Source organism: Euprymna scolopes, chromosome 6 (genome assembly GCF_053919585.1).
Source record: "Euprymna scolopes isolate OS-2025 chromosome 6, ASM5391958v1, whole genome shotgun sequence".
NCBI lineage: Eukaryota > Metazoa > Mollusca > Cephalopoda > Sepiida > Sepiolidae > Euprymna > Euprymna scolopes.
Window position 1 is genome coordinate 49,850,378 of NC_136487.1, and position 10,000 is coordinate 49,860,377.

The following is a 10,000-nucleotide window of genomic DNA, read 5'->3' on the forward strand; positions in this document are numbered from 1 at the left end:
AAGAAAAAAGAAAAGAAAACTGTGACTACTCAAATAATTCTAATTGAAGCCGGAGGTTTCTCTGCTTTCACAAAGTAGGGGGGTCTGGAAATGATGGCAAGTGCTTCGAGGATAGACAGGTGGAACTTTGTACATCCTCGGTACAAAACAGAAAACACTCCGGAGAGAATGCAAGACCACACACACACACACACACATATATATATATATATATATATATATATATATATATATATATAGAGAGAGAGAGAGAGAGAGAGAGAGAGAGAGCGAGAGAGAAGTAGAGAGAGAGTCTTATTTACTTATTTATAGTATTCCGAACTTTACTGGGTTTATATAATTGAAAATTCAGTAATCGTTCATATACCAATAACTTTTAAGCAAAAAAAGACTTAAACTGTAATCCGAATAGTCTTAAAACAATTGTAACTAACGATGAAATACACTATTTGTTGATATCAATCCATTCCTTAATGTCTTGGATTTTGTTAAAACAATAGATATATATAATTTTGAGAATGTGAGAGATTATATATAATTATTTCCACAGCCCAAATAACGACGCAGCCCACAAAAGCCATGCCAGCCAAGGAACCGGAAGTCTAACGCTCAAGTTTCGTCCTCATTTGGGCTCATCCGTCAGACGTATCCGCACCCGGGATTTGAAACCCGAGCCTCCTACTTGTGAGGCAAGCACTCTAGTAACTGATCAAAAGAAATTCTTTTGAATTTGGATATATATATATATATATATATCATATTTCTTTTTTTAGAATAACACTCCTGTTTACAGTTACGTTCACATCGACGCGAAGCTACATTAAAATAGGATTGTACAAATGCATCATAAGGTATTCCTTGCCTGAGGTATGCGATTTCTTTTTTGTGTGTATGTGCCACGTAAAATATTGAATAGTTCCGGGTGAAGAATACCGACAAAAAAATTATAAAAAAGGCCGAGCCGTTGTTTACGCGTTCCCCGAGGTTCGCGATGCGCTCGTTTAACAAAACTAACGAATTTAACGCGTTTAACAGATCGGCCCAAACAAACAGCAGGTTGACTGACTCAAAACACCTGCTCACGAACGCACTGTCTTATAAACTCACTCACACGCATACACACACGCACGCGCGTAACCGTACTAACAAAGATAAATACTTGTATACATGAACGTTTATAAACTAACAGAATTCCATTCGGACCAGGAGGATGATTGATCACCTTGTATGGCAACAGATGTGATCGTCACCACAGAGAAAATCTCTACATCTATAAAAGTTGTGCGACTATATATATATATATATATATATATATATATATATATATATATATATATATATATATATATATATATAGCGTGTCTGTATGCGCATGGGGGTGATTCTCGCTTCTACGATGCGAACACATTCTACGACTTTCTTTCTGTTAATCGAATGTCTATTGAATTCTAAGAATGCAGTCGCGTAAAATAAAATAATCTTGTAAAAACCCCTATTGACATAATTTAGTAAATTTCTAAATAAATCCCTAAAAGAGAAGGTAAACCTTTTGTTTTTATTCGGCAGGTGCTCGTCTGAGCTTCAATCTATGGTCCCCTTTCGCCAAATTTTCACGAAAAACACTCGTCTAGCTAGAACCACTACCAATAGTTTCCCACACTTTTTATCTGTGCTTAGACCTAAACGTAGATTCCATGAGCAGAGCTTCTTTCTGAGAACTGCTCGCCTATGGAACTCTCTTCCTTTGGCCTGCTTCCCAGGTGACTACAATCTGATTGTCTTCAAGTCCAATGTAAACAAGTTCTTGATGAACCGTACCTTTGTATAATCCAACTTACAAAAATCCCAATACCTATGTTAAAAACGCTATAATCACATTGACTAATGTATACCCATTAACCCTTATTCTCGAGTGGCCCCGGGCCTTGATAAGTGATGGTTCCTTTGTAAAAAAAAAGCCTCCTAATTATCGCTTCACTTATTTTGTCCTTTAGTCATGAACATGCACTTACCAGACAAAGGCCTATTTGACCTCTGGTTGACCTATTCCTTTGTGTGTGCTCTATTTTACCTGGATATCTAGTTTCTTGACCTGTTTTAAAGTTAGGTTAGTTTTTTTATGTTAGTTTATATATATATGTACAAATATATTTGTCCGGTAAGTGCATGTTCATTGGCTGATAGGAAGGGTCCGGTGGATACTAGAAAGCTGATTAGCTAACTAAAATCTCAATAGAAGGTGCGTATATAAAAACGACAGACAACAAAAAATTCGCGCATAAGCCTGGAGAGTCCTAGAGTGGATGAAACGCGGAATATTCAGTGTAGCTTAATCGCCATATACATTATTAACTAACTAACAAGCTCTACCTACGTATTGAGCACTTTTGAAGTAAATACTTAAAGTTTACGCATAAATTTATACTTTCGTATATTACTTTTATGTGAGTAAATGAAGTAGTTATATTATATATATATATATATATATATATATATATATATATATGTATACGTGTTGTTAAAGAATTGTTCGTCAACGTAAAATCAATGTTTCCTTTATGCACACGTTTTGTTAACTGTTTGTTTGAATGTCAACACCGACACACATACACACACACACACACACACGTCAAGAGACACGTTTACACGAACCTGGATGCATACACACAATTAGAAGAGACATACACGATACGGTCCAGTGATATACATAATGAATATACACATACGCGTATATATGAAGTAACACTATACGATACGGTACGCACATATAAGATACTTATGTACACACATACATCTCAAGGACGTATTTATATACACACTCTCATATATAGATAGCTAGACAACATTTAAAAATTATATCAGTTTTAATTTAAACAACGGTTGATATTTTGATCAAATTTGATAACTATTGGCCAAGCTATGTAGACATTAGCTTGTACACGAGCAAAAAATAAACATACGTTCTTTGGTGAAGGTAATTGGTCCTTAAAATATTTAGTAAATCTGCCTAGATTAAAAGATTGAAAGTTTTTGAGTGCCTTCGCATTCAATACTTATAAATAAAAATTAAAATAAGATATAGTTAACGATTTTGTTCTATTAATAATTTAATGTCACAAATATACAATAACAATCAAAGTTAACTTTTTAAATTATATTTTAAAAAGTAAATAATTAAACACAAATAACAGCGCAGACTTAAAAAGCTAAATAAAAATTGAAATAAAACCAATCGCAAGCAACGTCGGGTGGATAGAGTTAGCATATTATAAAATAACCTGCTTTATTCAGATAAAATGTCTCTGAATCGACTTTTAAAAGATTTCGCAAGAAACATTTGTAAATATGCTAAATATTATGCATCAATATTCAGCCTGATCAAAAAGTAACTCCCTATCATTAAGTTATCGTAACGTGTCATAAAAATATGATTTTTACAAGATATAAATATGATAAGAAAGTGTATAGCATGCAGTTGTATTAAAATTCAATATGGACTCCCGCATGTGATACCAGTTTCTTAAGCAGTCTAAAATTCGTATAAGCTGATCACACATAGAGGTTATTTTTTGCATATAATAATGAGGTACACCTTATCGGGCTTTGCCATTTTTCTTTTAGAATATTTTTTTAACTAGGGGATCACTGCTTATCAAGACAAAAAGCTACTCAAGGATAACGGTTAAGGAGTGTCAGGTGATTATTGGTTATGGAAGATATTGGGCAAAATTTTATTGTTTAATCAGAGGACTCAACGAGGACTTGTTTACGTTAGACTTGACAACGACCATGTTATAGTCTGCTGGAAAGCAGCCTCGCAGTATTTTCCTCCACTGGCGGGTAGTTTTAGGAAAAAAACTCTGCTCATAAGATGTTCATTTAGTTTCAGGCACAGATGGAGAGTAAAAGACATTGTTTACAATGGTTGTAACTAGAGTGATTCTATTTTGTGTGGGAATGTTTTATATCAAGAATCAGGCTTATTGTTGATCGCCTGGGGTTCCCCGAGCGAGAAATGGCAAAGGGACTGCTAAAGTATTTTTTGTGTGTCAGTACACCTCTTTTTGTACGGTGGTTTTCCAAATCATACTCTCCCGATCCTGTATCATATCTTTCCGCAATTGGAGGAAGGTAAATACCAACGTCACTCGCCTCTAATACGTGTTATCCATGCATGTATGTGAAGGTACACATGCTTCGCGTACCATTACCCAGAGCGCTGCTGTATACAAAACGATCGAAAGATTCTGGCAGCTTACACTGATTTGTGCGTATTTAACAGGCCACTACCATCGAACGTCCGCCATATTTACACGATCGTAAATTACTAATAAACAAAACGTCCCGATGGACAAATATGACGCGTGTGTGCTCGGGAGAGATGAGGTTATAGGAAAGAGAAAGGTGAATATTGTGGTGTTGGACAGGGTGAGATGAGAAAACTTACGAGTTGCTGAAAGAATTAACAGCACACCAGAAAAAAAAAACCGTTGCGAGGTTCATTAAAGTTTACGACGTGTCAAGATAGATATGTTTACATATTGTTCATCGTCCGCTTCCATGTAATTACTTTGTGTTGCAGCAACTCCTAGTGGTGGTAAAGGCAGGATATGTCCTATCTGGACGATGGGTGATGGTTCACAGCCGTTGCGTTTCCAAAAGGGAAATTTATTTTGTCCTTTCATTTTTAATTAAGTGTCGTTTCCATTTCATGTTTTTATGGGAATCGCTTCAGAAATGTCGTGAACCAAGTAGAAAAAGAGCTTACAAGAAGAAAAAAAAAGCATATTTTTGCAAAGACGAGATATGCTTATTATCCTTAGTCTTTCAACGATCAAAACTATAGGTAAAAGGAGAACAGTTAGCAGCCTACTTGAACATAAGCGAAAATCTATCTGAAGCTCTTTCGGCTATAATCTCATATATATATATATATATATATATATATATATATATATATATATATATATATATATATATATATATCAATAATCTCCTTTAAGAATACTTAAGGATAGGCGCTGTCTGCGGAACAATAACTAAAAGACAATCAACTAACGTTTATGCAATGTTCACGATATCCACTCGTTCGAAAACTCTAGGTCATCTAATATATTCACCCAAATTCAAGGTTTAATTACCTTCATTCCCCTGGCGATTGTTCGGTGGTAAAGGCTTAGGAAATGGAGTAAAAAATAGCTTCGTGGCTGGGTTCCAAGCAGGAATTATGATCCCTAAACTGATAATTGCCTAAGCATGACACATTAGTGTCTGTAGGTATACAGAATAAATATTCTTTAATTTTATATATCTATATATATATAAAATATATATATACATTAAGTATATATATATATAAAAAAAGTTTTTTTTCATAATATTATTTTGTATTCCTGCACGTCACCAATTGAAAACGAATAAAGGAAAGTTATAAGCTTTTATACTTTTCGTATTCTTTTTTATACATTTCCATTTATATATATATATGTATATATATATGTATATATATGTATATATATATTTATGTATATATATGTATATATATGTATATATATATATATATATATATATATATATATATATATATATATATATATATATATATACACACATATACACACACACACACTTTGGGGGTAATTGCGCCAACTAAAAAAAAGTGTTTTTTTTATACACGCAGTTGCCAAAATAGCACTTTAAGCTAGCTTGCGCAATTACCCCGGACCTAGAGCAATTACCCCAAAGTACGGTTGTTGGTTGGTTGATTGTTTTTGTTTTACGTCATATCAACCCTTTTCAGGTTATTTAATGCCGAATCCAAAGATTTTGAAGAACATTTTTTTAATAGACTATATTTGTTGTTTTCAAGTCGTTTTCTATTTAACCCATAGTTGGGACCCTAACAGGTACTACCACTCCGGATCAGAGTGGACCTGGGAACAATAGTAATTAAAGGGTGGCTCCACACTCCCCAAAGCCCGCAAGCTGGGGGCCTCATATCCAGGACCCCCAAAGTACGGTGTGTATATATATATATATATATATATATATATATATATATATATATATATATATATATATATATATATATATATATATATATATATATATATATCATGCAATTCTCTATCTATATAAAAGCTAAGTACGTCCAAGGATGGAATACTGTTGCCATATCTGGGCAGGAGCTGCTAAAAACAGCCTATCCTGCCTTGACAGAGTACAAAATAGACTTCGTGGCTTAGGGTGGATGCCCTTTTCTCTACCCTGCAACCTGTCTACCACAGAAGAGACGTTGCGAGCTTATCCTTGTTTTATCGTTATTTCCATGGCATGTGCTCGTCTGAACTCCAATCTCTGGTCCCCCCTCGCCAATCTTTCACGAAAAACACCCGTCTAGCTGAATCCGCTGTGAAAAATTTCCCCCACTCTATATCGGTGCCTAAATCAAAGCGCGGATTCCATGAACAAAGATTCTTTCTTAGAACTGCACCCCCTGTTGAACTCTGTTCCGTCTGCCTGCTTCCCACCGGACTACAACTTGAATGTCTTCAAGTCCAACGTTGACAAATTCCTAATGAACCGCCCCATTAAGTAAACACTTCATCAAATCTCCACACTAACGTAATGTACTTGCAATAACCCTTATCCCTGAGTGGCTTCCGGGCCTTGATAAGTGGTGATCAATGTGTAACATATATATATATATGTGTGTGTGTGTGTGTGTAGGATGAAGTAATATTATCAGCTACTATAGGTGCAATGCAAAGATCTATATACATAAACAAAGAGCACTATCTAGTAGTTGGTAATATTTATATGAAGCATCGAAGTATCACTTGACAACGGCGCCTACACCCTAGACTCACCGCCTATCAAACAGATGATAATGTAGATTCGACCTCAGTTTCTGATGGGTACTAGTCTAGCCCCACTAAATTGTGATACAGCGAAACTGGCCGTGAATAACTATATATATATATATATATATATATATATATATATATATATATATATATATGCTTTGTATTTGTTTTTAGATAAGTAGTAATATGTTGCTACACAGTCATTAGCATGTTTCCGTCAGCTAAAGGCCTCCTCATGCGATACAGCTTATACGAAAGCAAATTTTTCAATTAAAATATCAAGTCTTTCATGTCATAGGGAATTAATATCAGGAGGTTTCGTCAAATCTTATTAAAAATAGGAATAAGGAATAAGAAGACCAAAAAAGGGGTGTAAATTAGGGTCTGTGTTGAGATATAAAAATAAAAAGGTAGTTTAAAAATACCGAGATAGACATCATGAAAGACTAAAACGAAAGGTATATGTATGCGTGTGTGATGGCCTTCCTAAATCTTTAACATACTAGTGCGTATAAGGTCAATTAGCAGTGTAATGTGAATTTGACACCTTTTTGGAATCTCTATGCGAAAAGGTGTTTAGATATAATCGGAATTATTCCGTTATAAAAATGCTTTTAATTTAAGTCGAACTTACAATAGTCAGAAAGTGTACAGCTCACGTTGTCCTCTTGCCCATTTAAAATGATCCGAAATAACAGGAATGGGAGACTCGATTCCAAATATTTCTAATATGTTTTATCTCCCCTCTTTGGTTTTCATACATGAAGTGAATGTCACAGTGTGTTAGGATTATGTGATACTGGAGATAATCATAATACCCTATTTCCAAAAGAGGGGAGATATAACATATGAGAAATATTTAGAATAAAGTCTGCCCTTGCAGTTATTATTAGATCATTTGAAACCACAGCAGTAAGTTTTAATCTCCCCTCCATCAAGTTCAGAGGTTTTCAGGAATATATATATATATATATATATATATATATATATATATATATATAATACTTCATTTACTCACATAAATCAATATACGAAAATATAAATTTATGCGTAAACTTTAAGTATTTACTTCAACAGTGCTCAAAACGCAGGTAGAGCTAGTTAGTAAGTTATAAAATATATATGGCGATTAAGCTACACTGAAGAATCCTAGAGTGGATGAAACGCGGAATATTCAGTGTAGCTTAATCGCCATATATATTTTATAACTTACTTACTAACTACGATATATATATATATATGTGTGTGTGTGTGTGTGTGTGTGTGTGTGTGTGTGTGTGTGTGTGTGTGTGTGTGTGTGTGCAGAAAGAAGGGAGAGGGGGTGAAAGAAGCAAATAGGCCCCATTATAATCCTGAATAACGAAGCCTGTTGTTAAAAAGTGTTAATCGACATTTGTAAGAAAATATTGAATGCCCCTTATTGATGAATTTTCCAATCACGCAGTATACAGTGAAAAGTGGAATCCCGAGGCTTCCGTTAAGTTCACTTTTATATTGACCTGTAATATCATTTCTTCGAGATCCTGAGAATTTAAATAATTCTTTAATCAACGCCATACTTACATGGTGATGGATCACAAATATCTGGACCATCTGAAATACTGATTACTATATAATATTGATATTACTGCTACTTTGTATATCTCCGAATGCTAACCGTCGATGAAAGAAGCAGAAGTTTTAAAGGCGTAATAAATATTTGGGGGAGAGGTCTACTTACTTCTGTCGTATTTCTATATATACTAATATAAAAAATAATTTCACATTGGTCTTTATTATGTAGAGTGGAGAGGTGATATGAAGTCGTGAATAGAAATATATTTAGTTTGATAGAAAGAAACTCTTTATTCTGGAAGTAATCTATATATCCGTAAAAATAAGTATGCGCGTGAGGACACTTCTCAGCTTATATAACCAACGAATTTTTGATCTACATACTTAAAATTTAGTATATAGGGTATTCAGACACGTGGAAAATCTTTAATAAGTTTTTATTCGGAAAAAGGGGCTAATAAGGGGTCAACATTGAAAATTTGATACGTGGTGGGTCGTCGGACTTTTATCTGTTTGTCAAATGTTTCACGAATGCACATGCATGAATATTTTACATGACAGATTACTTATGTTAAGAATAAGTAAGTTTGAAAACACTTTTTTAAGGTCGAGCTAGCCTAATGGTGATCGTGCTTGATTAACTGTCTTTAAATTTTGGTTTTGATCTCAGCTCGAGTATTTTTTTTTAATTACAGGAAATAAACTCGGATGCATATGTTTCAGTTTCTTTCTGTGTGTTTTCTTTTTACTGCATTTTAAAAGGAATGTTACGTAACGTTTAATACTGTTTAATACGTATTTCTGTTTATAATAAATAATGATTTTGCATTAATTAAAATATAATATTTATGCATATTTTACGACCAGGCAATGCTGCGTAACCTGCTAGTAGCCTAAAATATCCCAAGACAATAACGCGGTGACGCCAAGCTAATAAGACCGTTCTCATTTTTGCAAACATTTTTATTCTCGGCACTAACCTTATTCGTTTCTTATTGGAAGCAAAGGCACTGCAGGAATGTTTTTTACTTCATTCCATTAAATAATTGGCCGGAATATTTACCGCCTAGAAAGCATTAAATGCAAAATTAAACGCTTCCGGTATTCGCCATCATCGACATCAATATGAATAAATACTGCACATATGCAACAGGTTGTGCATTGTTGGAAGATTTTTATGTACTTTTTTTGGCTGGTTGGTTGATTGGTTGGTTAGTTGGTTGGCTGATACGTTATGACCGCATGACATGGGAGGAGAAAAGACAGAATTACCTTTCGTTCTCATCAGTTTCTATAGGTCATTATTCTATTGGGTTAGATTAACTTTTATTAATATTTCTCTCCGTAAATTTTATGGTAATTCCATAATCATTTCATTTCAACATATGAATAATATATTACCTTCGCCAAGGAGGTTATGTTTTTGATCTAGTTTATTTGTTTGTTGGTAGATTGGTTTATGTACATCCTAGCGCCCACACCACTTGCGCACTTCATTAAACTTGATCAAATTATCGGGCAGGATCTAACTCATGAGTTTATATAATTTTGGAATACCTAGCTCAAAGGTCAGCGCTGAG

General features: G+C 34.2%; 1 protein-coding gene across 1 annotated transcript in view; it reads right to left on the reverse strand.

Moving 5' to 3' along the window:
• LOC145277644 (neuropilin and tolloid-like protein 2) overlaps positions 1-10,000 on the reverse strand; it is a 752,093-nt gene that overhangs the window by 67,590 nt on the left and 674,503 nt on the right. The gene's annotated exons all lie outside the window — the stretch shown is intronic.